Source organism: Oncorhynchus clarkii, chromosome 6 (genome assembly GCF_045791955.1).
Source record: "Oncorhynchus clarkii lewisi isolate Uvic-CL-2024 chromosome 6, UVic_Ocla_1.0, whole genome shotgun sequence".
In the NCBI taxonomy this organism is placed as follows: Eukaryota; Metazoa; Chordata; class Actinopteri; order Salmoniformes; family Salmonidae; genus Oncorhynchus; species Oncorhynchus clarkii.
The window spans coordinates 71,052,609-71,079,793 of record NC_092152.1 but is presented as its reverse complement, the minus strand read 5'-3'; the positions used below and the strand labels follow the sequence as shown (position 1 = coordinate 71,079,793).

Here is a 27,185-nt window from a genome sequence, read left to right as displayed (position 1 = left end):
AATCATTAGCATGGGACCAGGAGCCGGCGACAAGCAGGCACACGCACTGCTCTAGGCACAAAGCCATGTTTACATAACCTAATGGAGAATTCTGTTCATGTTCACCATCATGGCCACACAACATCTCCCCATACCATTCCCCTTGCACACTACCAAGAGTCCACACACAAAGTTATGGAATCAGAAGGAAACTCCAGAAAATAGAACACAACCAGATAGCACTGCAACTTTTATCCAAGGAGTTTTTTATGGCAGAAAATAGTCATTTGGAGTTGTGCCGTCCAGCATAGAAACTAAAGTTGGCAAGAGACTGAAAATGTATTTTATGTTTTATTTACAGGCAGCAAATAGCTCATTATTAATCGTAGCTAATTACCTAGGTGTGCAACTGTACCATTTTAGTGGTACGGGCTACAGAGAGGGGCACGGACACAGCCTGGATTGTAGTGACTGTAGTGACACCTCTTGCACTGAGATGTAGTGCCTTAGATCGCTGCCCATCTCGGGAGCCCGGAATATGAACTCAAAAGTGTGATTTTGCCATTGACTAACTGCTAGATACAAAATGCAATGTGCTCATGTTCTATCCTCAGTGCCTGCCTTTTAGTGTCCTGGAATGTGTGTATTACTGTTTTGCTTATGTTAATGAAGTGAATGTAGCCTACAGTTTATGCACACATATTTGTTGCCATACACTGAGACCAGATGTACGGGTGGGGGAGGTGAGAGAATGAAAGAATGAGAGGAGGGGAAATCATTCTTTACTTAATAGAATATGATATACTCAATTATATAGAATATTATATACTCAATGATATAGAATGGTGAAAGTCTCTGATTAAATCCTATCTTTTCATTCTAAATGTCTGATCCATGAACAATCTTTCTGCTTTCCTCTAATAGCCAAAAGGCGGGAACAGGCAGCCAATATCTAATTATTAATCGCAGCTAATTACCTGGGTGTCCAACTGTACCATTTTAATGGCATGGGGTACGGAGAGGGGCACGGACACAGTGCATTGTCATGGAGAGAGAGAGAGAGATATGGAGAGCAAAAGATGGAGAGAATAGATTAAGACTTTTATAGCGCTTTTCATTACAGACAGAACCTCAAAGCATGTCTTTGCATGTCTCGGTCTCTCACATGTCTCGGTCTCTCACAGTCTTCCTCTTGTGCAATATGTAACACCTACAGCCTAACGCCTCTCTCTCTCACTATCCTACAGTTCTATTATGAGGATGTGGGGCATGTCTGTGCAAATGTGTGTGCATACAGTTCTGGGGTTCAACCCTACCAGGCAGCTAACCCTACCAGGCAGCTAACCTTACCAGATAGCTAACCTTACCAGGCAGCTAGCCTTACCGGGCAGCTAACCTTACCGGGCAGCTAACCTTACCAGGCAGAGAAACCTTACCAGGCAGCTAACCTTACCAGGCAGCTAACCCTACCAGGCAGCTAACCCTACCAGGCAGCTAACCCTACCAGGCAGCTAACCTTACCAGGTAGCTAACCTTACCGGGCAGCTAGCCTTACCGGGCAGCTAACCTTACCGGGCAGCTAACCTTACCAGGCAGAGAAACCTTACCAGGCAGAGAAACCTTATCAGGCAGCTAAACTTACCAGGCAGCTAACCTTATCAGGCAGCTAACCTTACCAGGCAGCTAATCTTACCAGGCAGCTAACCTTACCAGGCAGCTAACCTTACCAGGCAGCTAACTCAGGATAAATCCCTACTAGTTCTGGGGAATATTGTGGGTCAATGCTGGGGTGTGTATAATGACCTGAACATGTGTGTAATGACCTCTCAGACAGGTCATATTGCCGATGATAGCTGACCAAGCTAGTCGAATTAAAGTTATACAAATAAATTAGAGTCATGGAAGAGTGGATGGAAGCCTGCTGTACTGTGTTGTTCTGGGAAGGCCAGTGTGTCCTAAAACCAAATAATAGGATATAATGTTATAGGTAAATGTTAGTGGTCCACTCACCAGTTTGCGTTGACACCAGGTGCAGACTCCACACAGAGCTACTAGCCACACGGCACACACTGTCAGCCCCAGAGATACTAGGAACACACTGATAGATAGAGACCCTGCAGAGAGACAGAGGGGGGAGAGGGGATGGAGAGGGGGGAGGGGAGAGAAAGAGGAGAGAGAGGGGGAGAGGGGAGAGAGATCAAGAGAGAGATCAGGAGAGGAAGAGAGAGAGAGAGAGAGAGAGAGAGAGAGAGAGAGAGAGAGAGAGAGAGAGCGAGCGAGAGAGATTAGGAAGAGCAATAGAGGTTACTGTTAAAATGCATGCCAATCATGAGAGGGTAGGGAGAAGGAGACAAAGGGCAAGACCGAGATAAAATGTTGTTGAAAGAATATCTCTACATATCCCTTTGGCAATATGTTGGTAAAATCTAATAAACAAATACAGGAAAAATACACAAATGAGGCAGATCATGATGGGAGGAGAGGGAAGTGTGGGAGGAGAGGGAAGTGTGAGCCTGTAATGAGCTTATATGCTCTCTCCCACTCCATCATCACAAACCTGCAGACAGAGCAATCTATCAAGAGAAAAAGGGAAAGAGACAGGAAGAGAGGGCAAGTGTACCGGCATAGCATATCATGTCTACTTTCCCCATCTGTGTCAGTATCCACAGCTGGTGAATGAATACAGAGTCGGTGAAACAAAGGAAAAGAAAAACAATGGTCATTAAGAGGGTTCAATTACAAGTCTTGTAATCTGCAGCTTCCTTCCTCTTTGGTGTCTCATTGTACATGATCAGTACTGCAGCTCTTCCTCCTGCCTTTTGTTCATCTTTCAAGAAGTCAAGACCAAGCTTGACAGATAAAAGCTCGTTCACTCACACATTTCTGATAAAAATAACTACATCACTGCCTCTTGAATGCTATTCATCTAGCCCACCTCCTCTGCCAAGACAATTCAAAAGGCAAAGACGTGTTGGCAAACAACATTGTGCATAAACAATGGACTTCAATTCCACCTCATCCTCCCATTCTTTCTGTTACATTCTCCCCTCTGCCTACACAATTCCTCGATTTCACATCCCTTCCTCTCTCCATCTCTCTCTCCATCCCTCCCTATGAAACTCCAGGTCTTGTAAGTTGTTCATGGCAGAGAACAGAAGGAGTAGCTTGGTAAAAACATCCACATATCACTCTTCCCTCACACTTTCTTTCATTTCCTGTCATCCTTCCTCTATTTCCACATGAGGCCTCCTACCTTTCTCCATTCTTTCTTGCTCTCCTTTTGCTCAGTATGTTGTTCAATTTATTTTCCTACTATCTATTGTGAGAAAAATAATACAGTGCCTTTGTAGAACACATCCATCAAAGGAAGCAATCAGTTGACATTATGTTTTCAACAGAACCTGAGCAATGACAATGATACTGTAACTATCCATTACTGGTCATCTCACTCAGAAAGCAATTCAACATGTCATAATGCTGCTGATAAGTGGCCATAATGGCAGGTGTTTCATGGAGGTCTTTCATCTTTTCAGTAATTTTTTTAAAGGGATGAAATGGATGACCCTGAGGCCTACCATATACAGTATGCTGCTGTAATGTTACAAAAAAGAAAGTAGAAAGGCATTTTTAATTGAAGAGTATTTTTTTCTTATTTTCTTACCTTCGTCATAGCTGTGGATTAGACTACAGTGTATACGTTTCAGTGAAAAACAGTTCCCAGCCTATTTAGTCCACTGTTAAGCTACATAATGGCTGAAGGTCATTGTTTGGTTTAAAGTAGGCTAACTTATGAAGGAAGACCAATGTTGCCAGTTGGTGTGACTGAATAAACAAACAATCTATTAGCACCGAACAGCCAATGGAGGTTAAAAAAACAGCAGAGATTCAACCCACTGGACAGCGACAGAATCGGAATTCACTCGAATAGTGTGGACAGCGACAGAATCGGAATTCACCCGAATAGTGTGGACAGCGACAGAATCGGAATTCACCCGAATAGTGTGGACAGCGACAGAATCGGAATTCACCCGAATAGTGTGGACAGCGACAGAATCGGAATTCACCCGGGCATTGTGGAATTCACCTGGGCACCGTTTTTCACAGTTGTAGCGGAGCCACCAGCCCCCATTATGACCATCCCTGAAGATAAATGGAGAATAGCCTATAGGCTTAGACCAGGAAGAAATAACACACTAACATGATTTAACAGTAAATAGTTAATGACCTGGCCTGGCACAGGGGAGCTGTGAAGTACAGCATACATAATAACCAGGAGGAGAAATAAGCCGAGGTAGCTAGCTTCCTGACTGTAAGGTTGCTACACAGCGCAATTACTACCGTGGGCTGGCCCACCCTAATATTGAAACTCATCTTGATCTCCCAGAGGCACATCCATTAGATGCTTCTGATAGGGCAGAGAATTGCATCCTGGTCATTAGCTCGGTGAGTTCCTGTAATGATTAAACAGCAGCTTTAATATGTCTACCAGCCCAGCCATGCTGCTGTAAAAGAACCTGGGATAGAGATAGGTGGATACAGCTGGGCTGCATGGAGCTGAGGCAACAGGGTGGAAAATAGCAACGAGCCTAACAGAAGGTGGTGGTAGTGTAAACAAGGGGTTGAATCAGACTGCTGTATTACAGCTGTGGTGTGTATGGTTGTTGGGCAGGTAGGGATGTTTTCAAGAGGACTGGGACAGCTCCCTTAATATTTGTATGGTCTAAATTGTTTACATGGAGACTATGAATCAATAAAGACTAATGAGTTCTGCCCCAGTAAGGTGATTTATTACGGAGAACAACACAATGACAGCTCTGGCAAAAACAATATGGTCACACGGATGGCCCTTCTCACTGACTCTCTCCCCAGGAGTGGCCCCATGCAGCGCTGTGCTGGGTGTCACACAGAGAGCCTCCTGTGGCTAATTCCAGCGCCAGACATTCACAGCACATGCAAGCACGCACATGCAAGCACGCACACGCAGCACACACACACAGCACACACACAGCACAAGCTCTTATTGTCTCATGTCATCACTGCCCTCTTGAAAGTTCATTTTTATTGCACACATACTGGATGAGCTTTGGCGTTTCCATAAAACTACAAACTACAAAACAACAAAAAATAAAGCGAGTGTTCCTCTCGGTTGTGATATTTCTCTCTCATCTTCCCACTCTGAGCCCCTGTCGGTGCACCACTATTTTCCCTCATCAAGTAATTACATGATTTTCTACTGACATGACTAAAACTACTCATCAGAAAGAATAGCCTCCATAACAATCCCTCCCACTCTCTCTGGGTTTTAACCCCCTATTAACCCCCACATGCAGCCATCCTCTCCACTGGTCTACTAGTATCTAAGGATTGTACGGATAGATAAAAAGATGACCAAATTACACTGCAATTCACGTCTGTTTTGTGACGGGTAGTGTACCAAATGCATGCATATTCAAAATGTCATTAAGCAATGAATAAGACTCAAATAATCGCTGAGGAATACTGAGAGCACTGTTAGACCGTCTACACACTGATTTTTCTCTGCACTGCTCAAAACTATTGTTTTCCTCAGTCAGACTGCCAACAGATCCAGATTACCAGTATTATGAATATAGGGAATGTCTCATACTGTCAAACAAACATTCAGTAAATACTGCCAGTGGCTTAAGCTCATCAATCAAAACACAAGCAAAATGGCCAACCAGTCAATAACAGTCTCTACCTGAAAGTCCCAGGTATACCTGCATCTACACCTGGCTGCTCTCATCCTTCTCACTCTGAACTAAAGGTTGCTGCTGTCTGTCTTCCCCAGGCACCTCTCTCTCCACCTCGCCAGATAGATGAAGAGGATCCATCATAATGAGGTCACTGACCCACTTCTAAAGCACACACACATAACGGCATCATCATTTCATCAGCATAATCACTAAGTCATCTGCTGTAACTACGAGTGATGGGGGGGAAATCGATCCAGTTACATATGGCAATATTATTTTTGGACAATGTCATATGGATATAAAGTTACATTTTTGGGGGTAGTGTTAGCTAGTGCTAGTCAGCTGTACCGGTGCTAAAACACTGGCATTTTTAATCTTACAGTTGGTTCTCCTTCTTTGTTTTAAACAGTGAGCCAACATTTTTCCAGCTCTTTTATTTCCCTAACTGATCAAAAGCAACACTTGTTTTCTCCTGCTCTCTCTTGCCTCTCTGCAGCAGACATATAGTGAGCAATATGTTTGGAACATCAAATAGCAATAAAATCACAGTATCCAATAGCAATAAATACATTGTATACTGTAGAATTGTGAGAATCGCAGTGCATAGTAACATGTATTTTATCCTGCATGTCAATTGTGAGAGCATCGATTGGAGGGATACAATTCATATTTACAAATGACTCAGTATGATTCACTAGATGACCTGTTTCAGTGCACCGCGGAGAGGACCCACAGTTATTTATAGCTGCTTTAAGTGAGATTCCTGTGCGCTGTCAGAAGAGCCCCCTCCCTTCTTCCCTCTCTACCTCCCTCCTGTCTTCCCTCTCTCTCTCTCTCTCCTCTCCTTCACCTGCTGTGCTAATCTACTTGTGTTCTGCTCACTCAGCCCCTGGTGTTTGTGCCCAAGCTGACACAGAATCAGGGCTATTAGTCACAGGGGACCAGCAGAGGAGCATGTCTGTCTGGCCCAGGGGGGCGGGGGATCGGGGAAGGCATAGCAGAGTGGAGCCTCACCTGGGGAGCGGAACCCTTGACCCTGCCACCCGCCACTAGGACCAGCCATCAGCGGAGAAAAAAAGAGCTGACACCTTGGCTGTTCACGTTATACAGGACCAGCACCTGAGATCCATTCCGGTAACAGTATATTGCCACTAGATCTCATGTTAGATGGGTTACAGGGTGAGCCAGCATCACTGGAACTATTCTGCTTTCTACACATTCACCATACGCCAATGCGTTCATCTATTTACTCAGTAGCCCCCGAGCAGGTGAAAAACGATCCCTCAACGACGAGGCAACATTGCCTATCATCCGGAGCCCTGGCAGTCCCAACAAAAAACTCTTAAACCTAATTTATTTGATTGGCAGGTGTGTTTATCCGGCCAAAACATCCAAGCAGTTCACAGGCAGGACCCATCAAAGGCCATTTCTCATAGCCATGCCTTCACTGAGGAGGATCCAAAGGTTTGTTTTGAGTGACAAGGCCATCTATGAGTGTGTGCAGTTGAGTCATCATAACTCAGGGACAGAGGTGAAGAGACTGCAGGTGAGAGAGGGGGAGTGGAGGTCAGAGAAGCCAAGGTAAGAGACCGAGGAATTCTGAGAGGAGAGGAGGAGAGAAGGAGCAGCTGCATTAAAACATGAGCTTTCTGTAGGGTTACAGGTGTCACGGGTCAACTGAGGGAGAGGAGTGGAAGGTCAAAGACAAAAAAGGATCATGAGTGTTGAATTGCTTTAAAGAGCGACTGCCCCTAAAAAGCAACTTGTTGTTTTAAAAACAGCCTATGTGGCATCGATATGAGTCAGAAAGATGTATTAGTATTAGATGTATGTACTAGTGTCAAAATGTACTACAAAGTGTCAATAGGATACATCTGGTCATAAAGTCAGTCTTGTCCAAAACTGAGATTTGTGAGATGATAGGAAAAAATGGTATGTTACAGAAAGAAGAGTACTGTAACAGTTTTCCTTCGTTTGGGTTTATTTCAATCCTGTCCACATAACCACAGCTGGCAGCACCAAGTAATCATCAATTTGGAGCACAGTGACCGAATCGTAATGACCATGGTCAATTTTGTTTGACATTTGATATCCCTATGAGGCTAGTTAGGGACCATCAGTCAATCACACAATTTACATGGGGCAATATTTTAAAATGTCAATAGCTCCAAATGTCAATAGACTTAAAAACCTCAAACCAACTATAAATTGTGGAAATTCATGTACAAATATTGAAAGCATTTAATGAGACAACTAAAAGATGTGCAACATGAAAATATTGGGTAATTCATTGACGGTCCCTAACTATCCCCAAAGATAGCAACGTTGGTTTGACATTGGTTACTTCAAGATACAATACCTGGTTAGAGTGTTAAGTTATCTAGAAGGGTAAATGACTAACTGTTTTGACAGAAATAATGTGCAAACGCTTGCCATGTGCGAACACACAAGAGACCCACATTAAACCACCCCTCCACCCCAACACAACTCTCGTTTGGCTTCAGTCATGGCCACTGCATTTCTTAATGACCAAGCCAAAAAACAATGCTAAATCAGGAAGAAAGAAAATAACACCTAAGTAAGGAGGAAGAAAATATTTAGGGGTGGTGAGGAGAGAAAGAGAGAGAGAGTGGTAGAGGTTGGGTTGAGAAGGGGGAGAGGGGACGATGAAAGAAATGGAGTGTTTTCAGCCCAGTTGGCAGTTCGCCTGCAGCGCTTATACATTCTGAATGTAAAGTTGAGTTTCCCCCCAAATAAAACAAAAACATTTCTGAAAGTCCACTGCTAAAGATCTCAGAGGTGCTGCTGTCTAAAGTGCAGGTAGAGCCAAGGAACAGTTGGATTGCAAGTTGTGGAGGCGAATGAAACACACACCTGTTTAGGCGAGGTGCTGGCTAGAAGAGTAGAACACTTGAAAAATAAAAGGAGAGGCCTCACTCTAGGAGCACAGATGCAATAATTTAATAACCAGTGTTTCGACAGACAAGTTGTCTTTATCAGGGTATAATGACACACGGATTGCAAGTTGCAACAAAGAGAAATGCACATAAAAATCCACACAGAACATCCACAACACCTCCAGGAGAGTATCCTACTACCAACAGAATGTACAGCTGAGTGAGCTATACAGAGCTATACTACATGACCAAAATTATATAGACACCTGCTCTTCGAACATATCATTCCTAAATCATGGGCATTAATATGGAGAAGGTCCCCCCTTTGCTGCTATAACAGCATCCACTCTTCTGGGAAGGCTTGTTGGAACATTGCTGCAGGGACTTGCTTCCAATCAGCCACAAGAGTATTACTGAAGTCAGGCACTGATGTTAGGAGATTGGGCCTGGCTTGGAGTCGGCATTCCAATTAATTCCAAAGGTGTTCGATAGGGTTGAGGTCAGGGCTCTGGGCAGGCCAGTCATGTTTATCCACACCAATCTCGACAAAACATTTCTGTATGGACCTCGCTTTGTGCACGGAGACATTGTCATGCTGAAACAGGAAAGGGCCTTCCCCAAACTGTTGCCACAAAGTTGGAAGGACAGAATCATCTAGAATGTCAATGTATGCTGTAGCGTTAAGATTTCAATTCACAGGAACTAAGGGGCCTAGCCTGGACCATGAAAAACAGCCCCAGATCATTATTCCTCCTCCACCAAACTTTACAATTGGCACTATACATTGGGGCATGTAGCGTTCTCCTGGCATCCGCCAAACCAGATTTGTCCGTTGGACTGCCAGATGGTAAAGCGTGATTCATCACTCCAGAGAACGCATTTCCACTGCTCCAGAGTCCAATGGCGGAGAGCTTTACACCACTCCAGCCGACGCTTGACATTTCGCATGGTGATTTTACGCTTGTGTGTGGCTGCTTGGCCATGGAAACCCATTTCATGAAGCTCACGATGAACAGTTATTCTGCGGACGTTGCTTCCAAAGGCAGTTTGGAACTCAGTAGTGAGTGGTACAACCGAGGACAGATGATTTTAATGTGCTACGCGCTTCAGCACTCGGCGCTCCCATTCTGTGAGCTTGTGTGGCCTACCACTGCGTAGCTGAGCCGTTGTTGCTCCTAGAAGTTTCCACTTCACAATAACAGCACTTACAGTTGACCGAGACAGCTCTAGCATGGTAAAAATTTGACGAACTGACTTGCTGGAAAGGTGGCACCCTATGACGTTGCCACGCTGAAAGTCACTGAGCTCTTCAGTAAGGCCATTCTACTGCCAAAGATTGTCTATGGAGATTGCATGGCTGTGTGCTAAATTTTATACACCTGTCGGCAACAGGTGTGGCTGAAATAGCCAAATCCACTGATTTGAAGGGTTGTCCACATACAGTATATATACAAAAGTATCTTCAACACATAAATTCACTTAGATCTCGCTTACTATATCTACACAATCAGTAACCATCATGGTAACCGTGGTCCCCTTACAGTCAATGCCAAAAGAAACCCAAAAAATATTATTTCAATGTTCTGCATGTGACACCATTACTGCGATATTACCATCCTCCCATCAGCTCTTCCCTTCCCTTTCCTTCTCCTGTCTAATGTAGCTGCTGTCTCTCTCTCTAACACAGATGGGGCGAGTAGGGATGGTGAAGCGGAGTTGGAGAGGGAGATAGGGATAAACATGAATCCCTTAACCCTTAATAAACTACTGACAATCCTGTTTACACCAGAACAGAACACAGACCTACACATACACAGACCCATTACATGACACATACATGCTCTGTGCATCCCAACTTCCCCCAGACCCATTATGGAGGAGCATGCTCACACATACATTATGCACACCCTCTGAACCACATCACATAATTTCGCAATCAGCAGGGCTTGATTGGTCCAGGGTGTGAGGGGAAAGGAGAGGAGATGAGAGCATAGATAGAAGAGAGGAGATGATTGGAGACGAGAGGGGGATTATGGGAATAGAGTCCTGCTACTGCTCAATAGGAGGGTCCCCAAAGGGGGCAGAGGTGTCTGGGTGCATTAGGCAGGACTCTGTGACAGGGCTATGCGAAGGGTGCCAGCCAGTCTCATGGTGAATCAGTCACACTTGCGCACACAGATCACGTAATCCGTGCACCTGATGTGAGTGAACACATCTTCTACTACAGGGTTTGAGTCTTTCCAGCACCGCAGCACTGTTCAACTATACATAGACACAGGACTCATTTTCTCTTGCAATGACTGTTACAGAGAAACACACACGTGTGTTTTATTTTTCGTCTGATTTCGTTTAGTTTTTCCCCACATTCCGTTTTCTCTGTTTTATTTTTCCAGGTTTCCGCTTTCCCCATGTTTTCAGGTTTTTGAACTCAAAATCACACTTTTTTAATAGAAAAACAACTCAATTGGATGTTCTAAGTCAACAACAACAGTGCTTAAACTACAACAGGAGACCACCTTTGAGTCTGGGAAATTTCTGGGGACATTTAGATTTTGGGGTGTAGTTACCATTTAATTCTAGTGCACACCTAATTCTAATACCCACTGGATTGATGCAAATAATCATTATATCATTCTGCCAGGTAAGCATAGGCTACTTTGTAGTTAACATTTAATTGAGAAGGTTTTTGGGAAAGATTTTCCATCTACCAGAATAATTTTCATTAGCATCATCACTAACGGCGACACAAAGTGGTAGCTGCATGCACCATACAGTGCCTTGCGAAAGTATTCGGCCCCCTTGAACTATGCGACCTTTTGCCACATTTCAGGCTTCAAACATAAAGATATAAAACTGTATTGTTTTGTGAAGAATCAACAAGTGGGACACAATCATGAAGTGGAACGACATTTATTGGATATTTCAAACTTTTTTAACAAATCAAAAACTGAAAAATTGGGCATGCAAAATTATTCAGCCCCTTTACTTTCAGTGCAGCAAACTCTCTCCAGAAGTTCAGTGAGGATCTCTGAATGATCCAATGTTGACCTAAATGACTAATGATGATAAATACAATCCACCTGTGTGTAATCAAGTCTCCGTATAAATGCACCTGCACTGTGATAGTCTCAGAGGTCCGTTAAAAGCGCAGAGAGCATCATGAAGAACAAGGAACACACCAGGCAGGTCCGAGATACTGTTGTGAAGAAGTTTAAAGCCGGATTTGGATACAAAAAGATTTCCCAAGCTTTAAACATCCCAAGGAGCACTATGCAAGCGATAATATTGAAATGGAAGGAGTATCAGACCACTGCAAATCTACCAAGACCTGGCTGTCCCTCTAAACTTTCAGCTCATACAAGGAGAAGACTGATCAGAGATGCAGCCAAGAGGCCCATGATCACTCTGGATGAACTGCAGAGATCTACAGCTGAGGTGGGAGACTCTGTCCATAGGACAACAATCAGTCGTATATTGCACAAATCTGGCCTTTATGGAAGAGTGGCAAGAAGAAAGCCATTTCTTAAAGATATCCATAAAAAGTGTCGTTTAAAGTTTGCCACAAGCCACCTGGGAGACACACCAAACATGTGGAAGAAGGTGCTCTGGTCAGAAGAAACCAAAATGGAACTTTTGGCAACAATGCAAAATGTTATGTTTGGCGTAAAAGCAACACAGCTGAACACACCATCCCCACTGTCAAACATGGTGGTGGCAGCATCATGGTTTGGGCCTGCTTTTCTTCAGCAGGGACAGGGAAGATGGTTAAAATTGATGGGAAGATGGATGGAGCCAAATACAGGACCATTCTGGAAGAAAACCTGATGGAGTCTGCAAAAGACCTGAGACTGGGACGGAGATTTGTCTTCCAACAAGACAATGATCCAAAACATAAAGCAAAATCTACAATGGAATGGTTCAAAAATAAACATATCCAGGTGTTAGAATGGCCAAGTCAAAGTCCAGACCTGAATCCAATCGAGAATCTGTGGAAAGAACTGAAAACTGCTGTTCACAAATGCTCTCCATCCAACCTCACTGAGCTCGAGCTGTTTTGCAAGGAGGAATGGGAAAAAATGTCAGTCTCTCGATGTGCAAAACTGATAGAGACATACCCCAAGCGACTTACAGCTGTAATCGCAGCAAAAGGTGGCGCTACAAAGTATTAACTTAAGGGGGCTGAATAATTTTGCACGCCCAATTTTTCAGTTTTTGATTTGTTTGTTCAGTATGGCATTTGAAAAGTTTGAAATATCCAATAAATGTCGTTCCACTTCATGATTGTGTCCCACTTGTTGTTGATTCTTCACAAAAAATACAGTTTTATATCTTTATGTTTGAAGCCTGAAATGTGGCAAAAGGTCGCAAAGTTCAAGGGAGCCGAATACTTTCGCAAGGCACTGTACATACACAGACAGGGGGAATTCTCGTTGCCTCTTCAGAAGGTGGCAGGAAATACAAATCACTGATACATTCTGTTAATGTCTCATGATAAACAAGCATTTACAAGCACTCGCTACGCTCGCAATAACATCTTCTAACCATGTATATGTGACCAATAACATCTTCTAACCATGTATATGTGACCAATAACATCTTCTAACCATGTATATGTGACCAATAACATCTTCTAACCATGTATATGTGACCAATAACATCTTCTAACCATGTATATGTGACCAATAACATCTTCTAACCATGTATATGTGACCAATAACATCTTCTAACCATGTATATGTGACCAATAACATCTTCTAACCATGTATATGTGACCAATAACATCTTCTAACCATGTATATGTGACCAATAACATCTTCTAACCATGTATATGTGACCAATAACATCTTCTAACCATGTATATGTGACCAATAACATCTTCGAACCATGTATATGTGACCAATAACATCTTCTAACCATGTATATGTGACCAATAACATCTTCTAACCATGTATATGTGACCAATAACATCTTCTAACCATGTATATGTGACCAATAACATCTTCTAACCATGTATATGTGACCAATAACATCTTCTAACCATGTATATGTGACCAATAACATCTTCTAACCATGTATATGTGACCAATAACATCTTCTAACCATGTATATGTGACCAATAACATTGGATTTGATTTCAACTTGAGCTAATTAATTAATTTCCAATACATTTATTTAATTCCCTACTAAGTTCAATAATTTTTTAAATATTGTTGGATTCTGTGATTCTGTCCGTGTTCTCAGCATAGTGGATTTTATAGGGCCCTACACACGTCTCTCTCTCTGTTTTTCAGTCCCTCAGCCAGACACACACAGACACCCTGGCCTTTGGAGCCATGTGGAAAAGCCAGTCTTTTGTGGTCAGATGCAAACACCTGGGTCTGATAACCTCAGTGCAAAGATAATTAGCCAGTGGTGGTGCCTCCGTCTGGCTCCATCACTTTAAGGTCCCTGTGTGGAGTGCTTTATGACTTCATTACTGGCAGTTAGACCCGAGAACAGTGTTAACCCTGCCCCACAACACTGATGGACTGGAGTGCTGAGTGCTTTTGACAGGGGAGTCCATTACACATAACCCCAAATGGACACACCTCCTCTGGCCTCTGCTTTTGCGTCCGCAGCATGTCTGGCAGTTGGGCTGGGGGCCTGTATGTGGAGCGATATGTCACTTGCGCTCTCTTTGACTCTCTCTCTCTCTGTTTTCAGGAGTCTGTCTATTTAGGTGTCTGCTGTCGGGTGTCTGCTGTCGGGTGTCTGCTCGATGTCTGTCCTTTCACATCCGGTCAGTTCGTCTGTCTGGTCGACTATCTCTCCACACATCTGTCTGCCTGCCCATCTCATAACCCTTCTGCCAACATCTTGCATATCCATCTCTCTTCCTCTTATCAGCATGGCAATAGGTTCGTCTCTGTGTCTCTGTGGAAAGAGACAGATGTGAACAAGGGAGATGGAGGGGAGAGAAGAAGGGGGCGAACCGAGACAGAGATAGAAATGCGGAAAGAGAACAGAAACAGCCTGGGGATCATCAGATCATCAGATCATCACTCTGCGTGTCTGTGTGGCAGAGGGAGAGAGAGAGTTGTGTCACAGACAGGGAATGGATGCCATACTGAACAAGCGTTACCACCCATTAACATGCACTAGCACTTTTAAAGAGTACTTTATTAGAGGCAACATTTCTGGAATGAGTTCGGCCTCCCAAGGTCATGTACAGAAACAGCGAGGGGGAGAGATGTGAACCTTTTGTTAACGTGGGCATTATGAACTTCACTGCACCAATCTACAGACCTCAAGACCCCAACCATGCTCGGAAGTCTCATGTCAGGGACAAAAATAGTACAAGATGAGGCATTAGACATTCTTTTACTGTTTGAGTACTCGCATGAAAAACATACGTGTACATTTATCCTAACCACTACAGATAACAAATCATAACAGCTAAATTTCCCCATATATATAAATATTTAGTCAATGGGGTGGCAGGTAGCTTAGTGGTTAGCGCGTTGGGCCTGTAACCGAAAGGTTGCTGGATCGAATCCCTTATTCTCAAAAAGTGATCATTTGAAACGGCGCTCAATTTGGCGAGTTGAAAGACCATTTTTTTCGGGGTCTTCTTCTGTCTTAATCAAACCAATGTTTTTGCATATTTTCAGCGTGGAACCTGTGTGGCCTAGGCTAGCTAATTCTAAATGGCACTAGCAGTTCGCAAAGTAGCCTAAGCGGAAAATAGACAGGATGCAATTATTCCAAAACTGCAGCTCATTGTTGTAAAACATATTTTTCCTACTTCAATCAACCAGTCCATTTTGAATTTGTGATAAAACTGTCATAATTTGGCATGGAATGTAGCTTGTGTATCCCGTCAGATAGATCCATTTTTACAGGCATTATTTCTGTAGCCTTAACAGGACCTTGTGTTCACAACTGCGCACTCAGCCCCCATGTGTGGAGGGAGCGGTCAGAACTAACTCAGCCCCCATGTGTGGAGGGAGCGGTCAGAACTAACTCAGCCCCCATGTGTGGAGGGAGCGGTCAGAACTAACTCAGCCCCCGTGTGTGGAGGGAGCGGTCAGAACTAACTCAGCCCCCGTGTGGAGGGAGCAGTCAGAACTAACTCAGCCCCCATGTGTGGAGGGAACGGTCAGAACTAACTCAGCCCCCATGTGTGGAGGGAGCGGTTAGAACTAATTCAGCCCCCGTGTGTGGAGGGAGCGGTTAGAACTAACTCAGCCTCCGTGTGGAGGGAGCGGTCAGAACTAACTCAGCCCCCGTGTGTGGAGGTAGCGGTCAGAACTAACTCAGCCCCCGTGTGGAGGGAGCGGTCAGAACTAACTCAGCCCCCGTGTGGAGGGAGCGGTCAGAACTAACTCAGCCCCCGTGTGGAGGGAGCGGTCAGAACTAACTCAGCCCCCGTGTGTGGAGGGAGCGGTCAGAACTAACTCAGCCCCCGTGTGTGGAGGGAGCGGTCAGAACTAACTCAGCCCCCGTGTGTGGAGGGAGCGGTCAGAACTAACTCAGCCCCCGTGTGTGGAGGGAGCGGTCAGAACTAACTCAGCCCCCGTGTGTGGAGGGAGCGGTCAGAACTAACTCAGCCCACGTGTGTGGAGGGAGCGGTCAGAACTAACTCAGCCCCCGTGTGGAGGGAGCGGTCAGAACTAACTCAGCCCCCGTGTGTGGAGGGAGCGGTCAGAACTAACTCAGCCCCCGTGTGTGGAGGGAGCGGTCAGAACTAACTCAGCCCCCGTGTGTGGAGGGAGCGGTCAGAACTAACTCAGCCCCCGTGTGTGGAGGGAGCGGTCAGAACTAACTCAGCCCCCGTGTGTGGAGGGAGCGGTCAGAACTAACTCAGCCCACGTGTGTGGAGGGAGCGGTCAGAACTAACTCAGCCCCCGTGTGTGGAGGGAGCGGTCAGAACTAACTCAGCCCCCGTGTGTGGAGGGAGCGGTCAGAACTAACTCAGCCCCTGTGTGGGGAGGGAGCAGTCAGAACTAACTCAGCCCCCGTGTGGGGAGGGAGCGGTCAGAACTAACTCAGCCCACGTGTGGGGAGGGAGCGGTCAGAACTAACTCAGCCCCTGTGTGGGGAGGGAGCGGTCAGAACTAACTCAGCCCCCGTATGGGGAGGGAGCGGACAGAACTAACTCAGCCCCCGTGTGTGGAGGGAGCGGTCAGAACTAACTCAGCCCCCGTGTGTGGAGGGAGCGGTCAGAACTAACTCAGCCCCCGTGTGTGGAGGGAGCGGTCAGAACTAACTCAGCCCCCGTGTGTGGAGGGAGCGGTCAGAACTAACTCAGCCCACGTGTGTGGAGGGAGCGGTCAGAACTAACTCAGCCCACGTGTGTGGAGGGAGCGGTCAGAACTAACTCAGCCTGTGTGTGGGGAGGGAGCGGTCAGAACTAACTCAGCCCACGTGTGTGGAGGGAGCGGTCAGAACTAACTCAGCCCCCGTGTGGGGAGGGAGCGGAGAGAACTAACTCAGCCCCCGTGTGAGGAGGGAGCGGAGAGAACTAACTCAGCCCCCGTGTGTGGAGGGAGCGGTCAGAACTAACTCAGCCTGTGTGTGGGGAGGGAGCGGTCAGAACTAACTCAGCATGTGTGTGTGCAGGGAGCGGTCAGAACTAACTCAGCCCCCGTATGGGGAGGGAGCAGTCAGAACTAACTCAGCCTGTGTGTGAGGAGGGAGCGGTCAGAACTAACTCAGCCTGTGTGTGTGGAGGGAGCGGTCAGAACGCAATTGAGTGAGACAAGGAGGGGAAAGGGGATTTAGGGAGAAGAACTGTGTGATGCTTGGCTTGGCTTCTTTTTTGTTGTGCCCAGCAAATGCCCATGACCAAATGGAACACTAGTGTCAAAGCAAATTAACATCTTCAAGACAAAATTTCACTTGCTCGTTCCAGCAGCCACAAAGCACATTCCACCAAATAGTTTCACAGTATTTTATTTTTTATTTTTTATCTCTGTTTAAAGATTGAGCTTTGACGTCCATTTGAGTACTCGAGTACTCATGCCCATTCCTAGTGTAGAAATGATAATTATTCCCAGCTTCATCATAAATCTTACAAATCCAAGCCTAAACCTATAGCCCTTAACTTCACCCCTTTTCAAAATCCTAATCCTAATACCAGCCTAATGGCAAGACCATTTCATCTAGGCCTAAAGCTCTGGGTTTAAACAATAAGAATACTCATATTCCACCTTCCCGAGGGACCTCTCTTTGCACTCCTGAGTCTCGACTGTGTGGAGACCCAATAAATAGGTAAAGAGGTCATTAATTTATGTGCATGACTTTAATTATCCAGGTGTATCCAATTTGTCCAAGCTAGCGCTCTACAGTCTGGCTGCTCCTGTTGTGTTGGGGGTGGTGGCTTTTCCCTCTTCCTGTAACACAGCAAATGTTTCTGAATAACGGTAAATTAGATAACACTTCTTCTATGACCAGAATTATATTACTGTAATTATTTTCTACCCTCCACTTGCTATTAAAATACCTTGGCACAGTGACCAAGTGATGTAAAACATCTGACAGCACATTAAAGCGGTGTGACTAACAGTTCACATGAGATATATTTATCAAAACAGACGGAGAGTTTAATTCTGTGTCCTAATGTAACACACACTTCTGTCACAGCGGTGGAGCCTAATGGAGGGAGCCAAATTAGACCATTAGTAGCATGTCGAATAGCACCTTGCATTTTCCAAAGTCAGCTGCAACATGTGCAAAAACATTAAATAAACTCTAAGGGCATATGCAAAGCACTGTTGACCACCACCATAAATAAAACCCAAGTTAAAAAATGACTGGGTCCCTCAATGAACAGCTAAACAGCTTACAGAATCCCCAGTTCACCACCGGCTGAGAAAGAGCTCAACAATAGGCCATGTAAAGGCCTAATAATAAGGCCTAATAAAATGACTTGTTCTGCTAACACAACCGGAGTGTCTGACCTTTTTAACTCGCACACACACACACACACACACACACACACACACACACACACACACACACACACACACGGACGTGTGTGTGTTCAGACGGCAGTCATTTGCTGACATGGCTATGCTACTTGTCATAGTAACGACGGGTGTGTGTGTTCAGACAGCAGTCATTTGCTGACATGGCTATGCTACTTGTCATAGTAAAGACGGGTGTGTGTGTTCAGACAGCAGTCATTTGCTGACATGGCTATGCTACTTGTCATAGTAACGACGGGTGTGTGTGTTCAGACAGCAGTCATTTGCTGACATGGCTATGCTACTTGTCATAGTAACGACGGGTGTGTGTGTTCAGACAGCAGTCATTTGCTGACATGGCTATGCTACTTGTCATAGTAACGACGGGTGTGTGTGTTCAGACAGCAGTCATTTGCTGACATGGCTATGCTACTTGACATAGTAACGACGGGTGTGTGTGTTCAGACAGCAGTCATTTGCTGACATGGCTATGCTACTTGTCATAGTAACGACGGGTGTGTGTGCAGTGGTGTAGGCTGATTGGTGGTGATGCTCGTGCTTCCTATCAGTCAGAAGTTATGTAGCAAGCTAAGATGACAACAATGCCTGCCATGTACGTTTCACAGTTGCTTTGAATGTTCAACATCATAGTGTAAGAACACTTCTAAAGCCTCAAAGGATAAGATGATCCAACTTTCAAAACAAGTCCTTTTAGTCCACTAGGTAGGTGTTTTTAGCACATTCACAAATGTGTTTGTAAACAATTAACAAGCTTTTTACGTAGCTACCACATGTTCTTGTCAAACTCAACAGAGTAGCTAGCAAGCAACAAGATATTCCAAATAACAGTCTAAAAACCACTTAAGAGCAAATCAATCAGATTTGACCGTTCAGACAAGTCACATGGCCAGGAATCCGATTTGTATCCGACTTCACACCACCTACGAAGGTGGTTTGAAATGTGGCTTGAAATATCAGATTCCATGTGCTTTTTCTCTGTTCAGACCGCAGGAAAAAGAACAGATTCAAATCGGATATGGAAAATTGGCTTTGAGTCACTTCAAACTGCCAATAAGAACAAAGGACTTATTGGACTATTCCTCAATACAGATTCTTTCCAGAACCTTTACAGCCTTCGTATGGACGGCCCTCTTCAATTCAAGCCACACGTTTTCATTGGGATTCAAGACCGGAGACTGAGATGGTCATTACAAAATGTTGATTTTGTGGTCAATTAACAATTTCTTTGTGGATGTTGATGTTTGCTTGGGGTTATTGTCTTGCTGGAAGATTCCCTTGCGGCCAAGTTGCAGCCTCCTGGCAGAGGCATCCAGGTTTTTGGATAAAATGTCCTGCTATTTGGTAAAGTTCATGATTCCGTTGACCTTAACAAGAGCCCCAGGACCATTGGAAGCAAAAATAGCCCCATAACATTAAAGATCCTCCAACGTATTATACAGTAGGGATGAGGTACACTATATATACAAAAGTATGTGGACACCACTTCAAATTAGTGGATTCGGCTATTTCAGCCACAACTGTTGCTGACAGGTGTATAAAATTGAGCACACAGACATTCAAGACAAACATTGGCAGTAGAATAGTCTTACTGAAGAGCTCAGTGACTTTCAACGTGGCACCGTCTGCCCTGCTAGAGCTGTTACTGTGAAGTGGAAATGTCTAAGAGCAACAACGGCTCAGCCCCGAAGTGATAGGCCACACACGCTCACAGAATGGGACTGCCGAGTGCTAATCGTTTGTCCTCAGTTGCAACACTCACTACCAAGTTCCAAACTGCCTCTGGAAGCAACGTCAGAACAAGAACTGTTCTAAGTCTAAGATCACCATGCGCAGTGCCAAGCGTCGGCTGAAGTGGTGTAAAACTCGCAACCATTGGACTCTGGAGCAGTGGAAAAGCGTTCACTGGAGTGATGAATCACGCTTCACCATCTGGCAGTTCGATGGATGAATCTGGGTTTGGTGAATGCCAGGAGAACGCTATCTAACCGAATCCATAGTGCCAACTGTAGAGTTTGGTGGAGGAGGAATAATGTTCAGGGTTGTTTTTCATTGTTTGAGCTGGGCACCTTAGTCGCAGTGAAGGGAAATCTTAAAGCTACAGCATGCAATGACATTCTAGACGATTCTGTGTTTCCGACTTTGTGGCAACAGTTTGGGGAAGGACCTTTCCTGTTTCAGCATGACAATGCATCCCTGCACAAAGCGAGGTTCATACAGAAATGTTTTGTCGACATCGGTGTGGAAGCACTTGACTGGCATGCACAGAGCCCTGACCTCAACTCCATCGAACATCGACTGCGAGCCAGACTTAATCGCCCAACATTAGTGCCTGACCTCACTAATGCTTTTGTCCCCACAGCAATGTTCCAACATCTAGTGTAAAGCCTTCCCAGAAGAGGCTGTTATAGCAGAAATTTTGGAATGAGATGTTCGACGAGCAGGTGTCCACATACTTCATGTACCGAATACAACAGGTGTAGACCTTACCGTGAAATGCTTACTTACAAGCCCTTAACCAACAACGCAGTTTTAAGAAAATAGAGTTCAGAAAATATTTACTAAATAATTTAAACTATTTTTTTTACGTAACACAATAAAATAACAATAATGGAGGCTATATACAGGGGGTCAAGGTAATTTGTACATGTAGGTAGAGGTAAAGTGACTAAGTGTAGATAATAAACAGTGAGTAGCAGCAATGTGGCTATTTGATTAATTATTAAGCAGTCATATGGCTTGGGGGTAGAAGCTTTTGGAGCTAGACTTGGCGCTCCGGTACCGCTTGCCGTGTGTAGCAAGGAGAACCGTCTATGACTTGGGTCATATGGGCAGAAAGCTTAAATTCTTGTTCATATAACTGCACTGTCCAATTTACAGTAGCTATTACAGTGAAATAATACCATACTATTGTTTGAGAAGAGTGCACAATAATGAACTTGAAAATGTATTAATAAACCAATTAGGCACATTTTGGCAGTCTTGATACACCATTTTGGACAGACATGCAATGGTTCATTGGATCAGTCTAAAACTTTGCACATACACCGCTGCCATCTAGTGGCCAAAATCTAAATTGTGCCTGGGCTGGAATTATTATGGCCTTTCTCTTGCATTTCAAAGATGATGAAAAAATAACGCATGTTTTTTTCTTTCTATTATCTTTTACCAGATCTAATGTGTTATATTCTCCTACATTCATTTTACATTTACACAAACTTCAAAGTGTTTCATTTCAAATGATATCAAGAATATGCATATCATTGCTTCAGTTCCTGAGCTACAGGTAGTCAGATTTGGGTATGTCATTTTAGGCGAAATTGAAAAAAAGGGTTGGATCCTTAGAGATGTCTGTTATTGATAAATCAGGAAATCAGATTATACGTGTCCATTAAAATCCTTTATAAATCCAGTTCACAATGGCCTATCAACTTGAAACTTTTTAGGGTCATCAAAGTCAGATTGAGTCCAAATTTGGTCTGTGGACTCATCACAAAAGTCCCTAAAGAGTTTGAGAAAATACCGTTGATGCATTCAAAGATGGACACACTATACCAGTAGATGCATATTAGCACATACACAAATCTTCTTCTTGTGAACCAAATGACACCAAATTTGGAAGAAAAGCAAAGGGATTTGTTCAAAAGACGGCCGAGTTACCGGTAAATACAAAATCAGATTTTATATGTCAATTTCAACCACCGTAAATCCACTGCACAGTGGCGTATCAACTTAGAATTGTCACCGCTGTCATGGACATCCCTAAGATGAACCTCACTGAGTTTGGTATTGACATATCAGAAATCAAAGTATTAACAACTAACTCTTTGCATATGTAACGCTACTGTTCAAAATCATGAATCATAAGTCAGATTCACTCCAGATGTTGTATTTGGACTCATGATTGCACATAAAGGAAGATATGATAGAGTGCTTGCTTTGTTATCCAACTGATCTTGTGTACTCTCTGTCATCCTGTGAACCCCGTTCATTGTGTCTCTTTTTTATAGTCTTTTTTTCTCATCTTTATCAAGGGTGCCAGTAATTATGGACCTGACTGTATATGTCATGTGTGAATTCTAAATGTATGCATTTGTTTATTTCTGTGTGTGTGTGTGTGTGTGTGTGTGTGTGTGTGTGTGTGTGTGTGTGTGTGTGTGTGTGTGTGTGTGTGTGTGTGTGTGTGTGTGTGTGTGTGTGTGTGTGTGTGTGTGTGTGTGTGTGTGTGTGTGCACCTCTGGGTGTGTATAATTACTCAGAGAATGGAAAGTGACTCACCAGGCTGTTCTGGAAGATTCCAGCATAGGCCAAGAGGCGAAAAGAGGGGGAGAGATGGAGGGGAAAATCAAAATAATGAGGAGAATGAGGTGATGATTATAGAAGGAATTGATGCTATGGTCAAATAGCTAGGTGACAGAAATAGTAAGGAAAGATAGCAAGGGGATAAACAATACAGATTCATTTTATAAATGTTTTTTTTATGCTACTTTCACAACATTTTATGCAACAAAATGTGAGAGCTGACCACATTAAACAGATGTCGGCTTTAGAACATTCATTTGTGTACCTCCATTTAGTATATGTTACGTTATGTTACAAATGTAATAATGGTCTGGTTACTTACGACATAAACTAAAGTAGGGAGGTTGGTTGGGGATGATGGGTGGGTATAGCAATCTAAAGGTTTCATGCTTGAGTCTCGTTGGGGACAACTGTAGTATTTTAGCTAACCCTTCCCCTTTCCCTAACCTTAACCTAATTATCCTAACCTTTGTTGTTAGTTCTCCTAAACTGCACTGTAAATTCTCCTAATCTTTGCAACAAGCAGCCTGGTCTCAGAGCAAGACTGATAATACTATACATCATCCAAGATGTACAGATGTAGGATCTTAATTTGATCACTCTGTTGTTGCAGTAAATTTCCTGCACAGTAAGAAACTCAAATTTGTTTATTGGAGGTTAAAAAACTATTCTAAAGTTTGGAATTTAAACTTTAAAATGTCAGGGTTGATTTGCCCTAACAAAAAATGTGTCAACCCCTAAAACAAATTCCATTCATTATAATCCACACAAATATTCTCATTTACTGTTGCTGCAGGTGTCACGTTCTGACCTCTATTTCTGTTGTTTTGTATTTATTTAGTATGGTCAGGGCGTGAGTTGGGTGGGCAGTCTATGTTTGTTTTTCTATGTTTTGGGGCATTTCTATGTTTTCGGCCTAGTATGGTTCTCAATCAGAGGCAGGTGTCATTAGTTGTCTCTGATTGAGAATCATACTTAGGTAGCCTGGGTTTCACTGTGTGTTGGTGGGTGATTGTTCCTGTCACTGTGTTTGTTGTCACAGGATAGGACTGTTTTGCGTTTTCACATTTCTTGTTTTTGTTAGTTTGTTCATGTGTAGTGATTTATTAAAACATGAATAACCACCACGCTGCGCTTTGGTCCGCTTCTCTTCCTCCTACAGACGAACGCCGTTACAGAATCACCCACCGCAACAGGACCAAGCGGCGTGGTAACGGGCAACAGCGGCACAAGGAGGAATGGACTTGGGATGATGTGTTGGACGGCAAGGGTTGCTACACATGGGAGGAGATCCTGGCGGGAAAGGATCGCCTTCCATGGGAACAGGTGGAGGCAGCGAGGAGAGCAGAGGCAGCCGGAGAGAGGAGCCGGCGATATGAGGGAACACGGTTGGCAAGGAAGCCCGGGAGTCAGCCCCAAAAATTTCTTGGGGGGGGGCTAACAGGGAGTATGGCTACGCCAGGTAGGAGACCTGAGCCAACTTCCTGTGGTTACCGGGGGGCTAGAGAGACCGGGCAGGCACCGTGTTATGCTGTGGAGCGCACGGTGTCCCCAGTGCGGGTGCACAGCCCGGTGCGGTACATTCCAGCTCCGCGTATCGGCCGGGCTAGAGTGGGCATCGAGCCAAGTGCCATGAAGCCGGCTCTACGCATCTGGTCTCCAGTGCGTCTCCTTGGGCCGGCTTACATGGCACCAGCCTTGCGCACGGTGTCCCCGGTTCGCCTGCATAGCCCAGTGCGGGCTATTCCACCTCGCCGCACTGGCAGGGCAACCGGGACCATTCAACCGGGTAAGGTTGGGCAGGCTCGGTGCTCAAGAGCTCCAGTGCGCCTGCACGGCCCGGTCTATCCATCACCACCTCCACGCACCAGCCCTCCGGTGGCAGCTCCCCGTACCAGGCTGTCTCTCCGGCCCATCCTTGCAGGGGCTCTCTCCTCTCCAGCGCTGCCGGAGTCTCCCGCCTCTCCGGCGCTACCAGAGCCTTCCTCTTCTCCAGCGTTGCCGGAGCTTCCCGTCTGCCCAGCGCCAGCTGAGCTTCCCGTCTGCCCAGCGCCAGCTGAGCTTCCCGTCTGCCCAGCACCAGCTGAGCCTCCCGTCTGCCCGGCGCCGCCAACGCCGCCCGTCTGCCCAGCGCCGCCAACGCCGCCCGTCTGCCCAGCGCCGCCAGTGCCGCCCGTCTGCCAGGAGCCGCCAGTGCCGCCCGTCTGCCAGGAGCCGCCAGTGCCGCCCGTCTGCCAGGGGCCGCCAGTGCCGCCCGTCAGCCAGGGGCCGCCAGTGCCGCCCGTCAGCCAGGGGCCGCCAGTGCCGCCAGTCAGCCAGGGGCCGCCAGTGCCGCCAGTCAGCCAGGGGCCGCCAGTGCCGCCAGTCAGCCAGGGGCCGCCAGTGCCGCCAGTCAGCCAGGGGCCGCCAGTGCCGCCAGTCAGCCAGGGGCCGCCAGTGCCGCCAGTCAGCCAGGGGCCGCCAGTGCCGCCAGTAAGCCAGGGGCCGCCAGTGCAGCTGCCCCTCTGTCCAGAGCAGCTGTCGCCCCTCTGTCCAGAGCAGCTGTCCCTCTGTCCCGAGCAGCTGTCCCTCTGTCCCGAGCAGCTGCCATCGCCCCTCTGTCCCGAGCAGCTGCCATCGCCCCTCTGTCCCGAGCTGCTGCCATCGCCCCTCTGTCCCGAGCTGCTGCCATCGCCCCTCTGTCCCGAGCTGCTGCCATCGCCCCTCTGTCCCGAGCTGCTATCGCCCCTCTGTCCCGAGCTGCTATCGCCCCTCTGTCCCGAGCAGTTGTCCCTCTGTCCCGAGCAGCTGCTTCACCTCTGTCCCGAGCTGCCCCTCTGTCCCGAGCAGCCCCTCTGTCCAGTGGGGTCATTGAGAGGGGTGGTCATGGTGAGTAAGCCAGGGAGGCGGACAATAAGGCGGACTAAGACAATGGTGAAGTGGGGTCCGCGTCCCGCGCCAGAGCCGCCACCGCGGACAGACGCCCACCCAGACCCTCCCCTATAGGTCAAGGTTTTGCGGCCGGAGTCCGCACCTTTGGGGGGGGGTACTGTCACGTTCTGACCTCTATTTCTGTTGTTTTGTATTTATTTAGTATGGTCAGGGCGTGAGTTGGGTGGGCAGTCTATGTTTGTTTTTCTATGTTTTGGGGCATTTCTATGTTTTCGGCCTAGTATGGTTCTCAATCAGAGGCAGGTGTCATTAGTTGTCTCTGATTGAGAATCATACTTAGGTAGCCTGGGTTTCACTGTGTGTTGGTGGGTGATTGTTCCTGTCACTGTGTTTGTTGTCACAGGATAGGACTGTTTTGCGTTTTCACATTTCTTGTTTTTGTTAGTTTGTTCATGTGTAGTGATTTATTAAAACATGAATAACCACCACGCTGCGCTTTGGTCCGCTTCTCTTCCTCCTACAGACGAACGCCGTTACAGCAGGATTATTTTCCTACTGTGAGAAACTGGTCAGATTGAGATCCTGTATGATACGCTACGTCGTCCAATGTATTGATATTGTACAACCGTGTAAGACGTATTTGTACTGTACGACTGCTATTCCATTTGTAACATAACATAACAGAGTAGCCAGACGGAAGCCACTCCTCAGCAAAAGGCACATGACAGCCCGCTTGGAGTTTGCCAAAAGGCACCTAAAGGACTCTCAGACCACAAGAAACAAGATTCTCTGGTCTGATGAGACCAAGATTGAACTCTTTGGCTTGAATGCCAAGCGTCACGTCTGGAGGGAACCTGGCACCATCCCTAAGATGAAGCATGGTGGTGGCAGCATCATGCTATGGGGATGTTTTTCAGCGGCAGGGATTAGGAGACCAGTCAGGATCGAGGGACAGCTGAACGGAGCAAAGTACAGAGAGATCCTTGATGAAAACCTGCTCCAGAGCGCTCAGGACCTCAGACTGGGGCGAAGGTTCACCTTCCAACAGAACAATGACCCTAAGCACACAGCCAAGAAAACACAGGAGTGGCTTCGGGACAAGCCACTGAATGTCCTTGAGTTGCCCAGCCAGAGCCCGGATTTGAATCTGATCAAACATCTCTGGAGAGACCTGAAAATAGCTGTGCAGTGACGCCCCCCATCGAACCTGACAGTGCTTGAGAGGATCTGCAAAGAAGAATGGGAGGAACTCCCCAAATACAGTTGTGCCAAGCCTGTAGTGTCATACCCAAGAAGACTTGAGTCTGTAATCGCTGCCAAATGTGCTAAAGTACTGAGTAAAGTGTCTGAATACTTATGTAAATGTGATATTTCATTTTTTTATACAGTACCAGTCAAAATGTTTGAACACACTTGCTCATTCAAGAGTTTCTCTTTATTTTTAATATTTTCTACAT

The 27,185-nt window shown here is 45.7% G+C and overlaps 1 long non-coding RNA gene across 1 annotated transcript in view; it reads right to left on the bottom strand.

Annotated features, from left to right (window-relative positions):
* The window catches only part of LOC139412216 (uncharacterized), a 59,917-nt gene that overhangs the window by 8,131 nt on the left and 24,601 nt on the right, over positions 1-27,185 (bottom strand). Inside the window, exon 2 of the long non-coding RNA XR_011634674.1 lies at positions 1,990-2,093. This is a non-coding gene — a long non-coding RNA (uncharacterized lncRNA). The remainder of the gene's footprint in view (positions 1-1,989; positions 2,094-27,185) is intronic.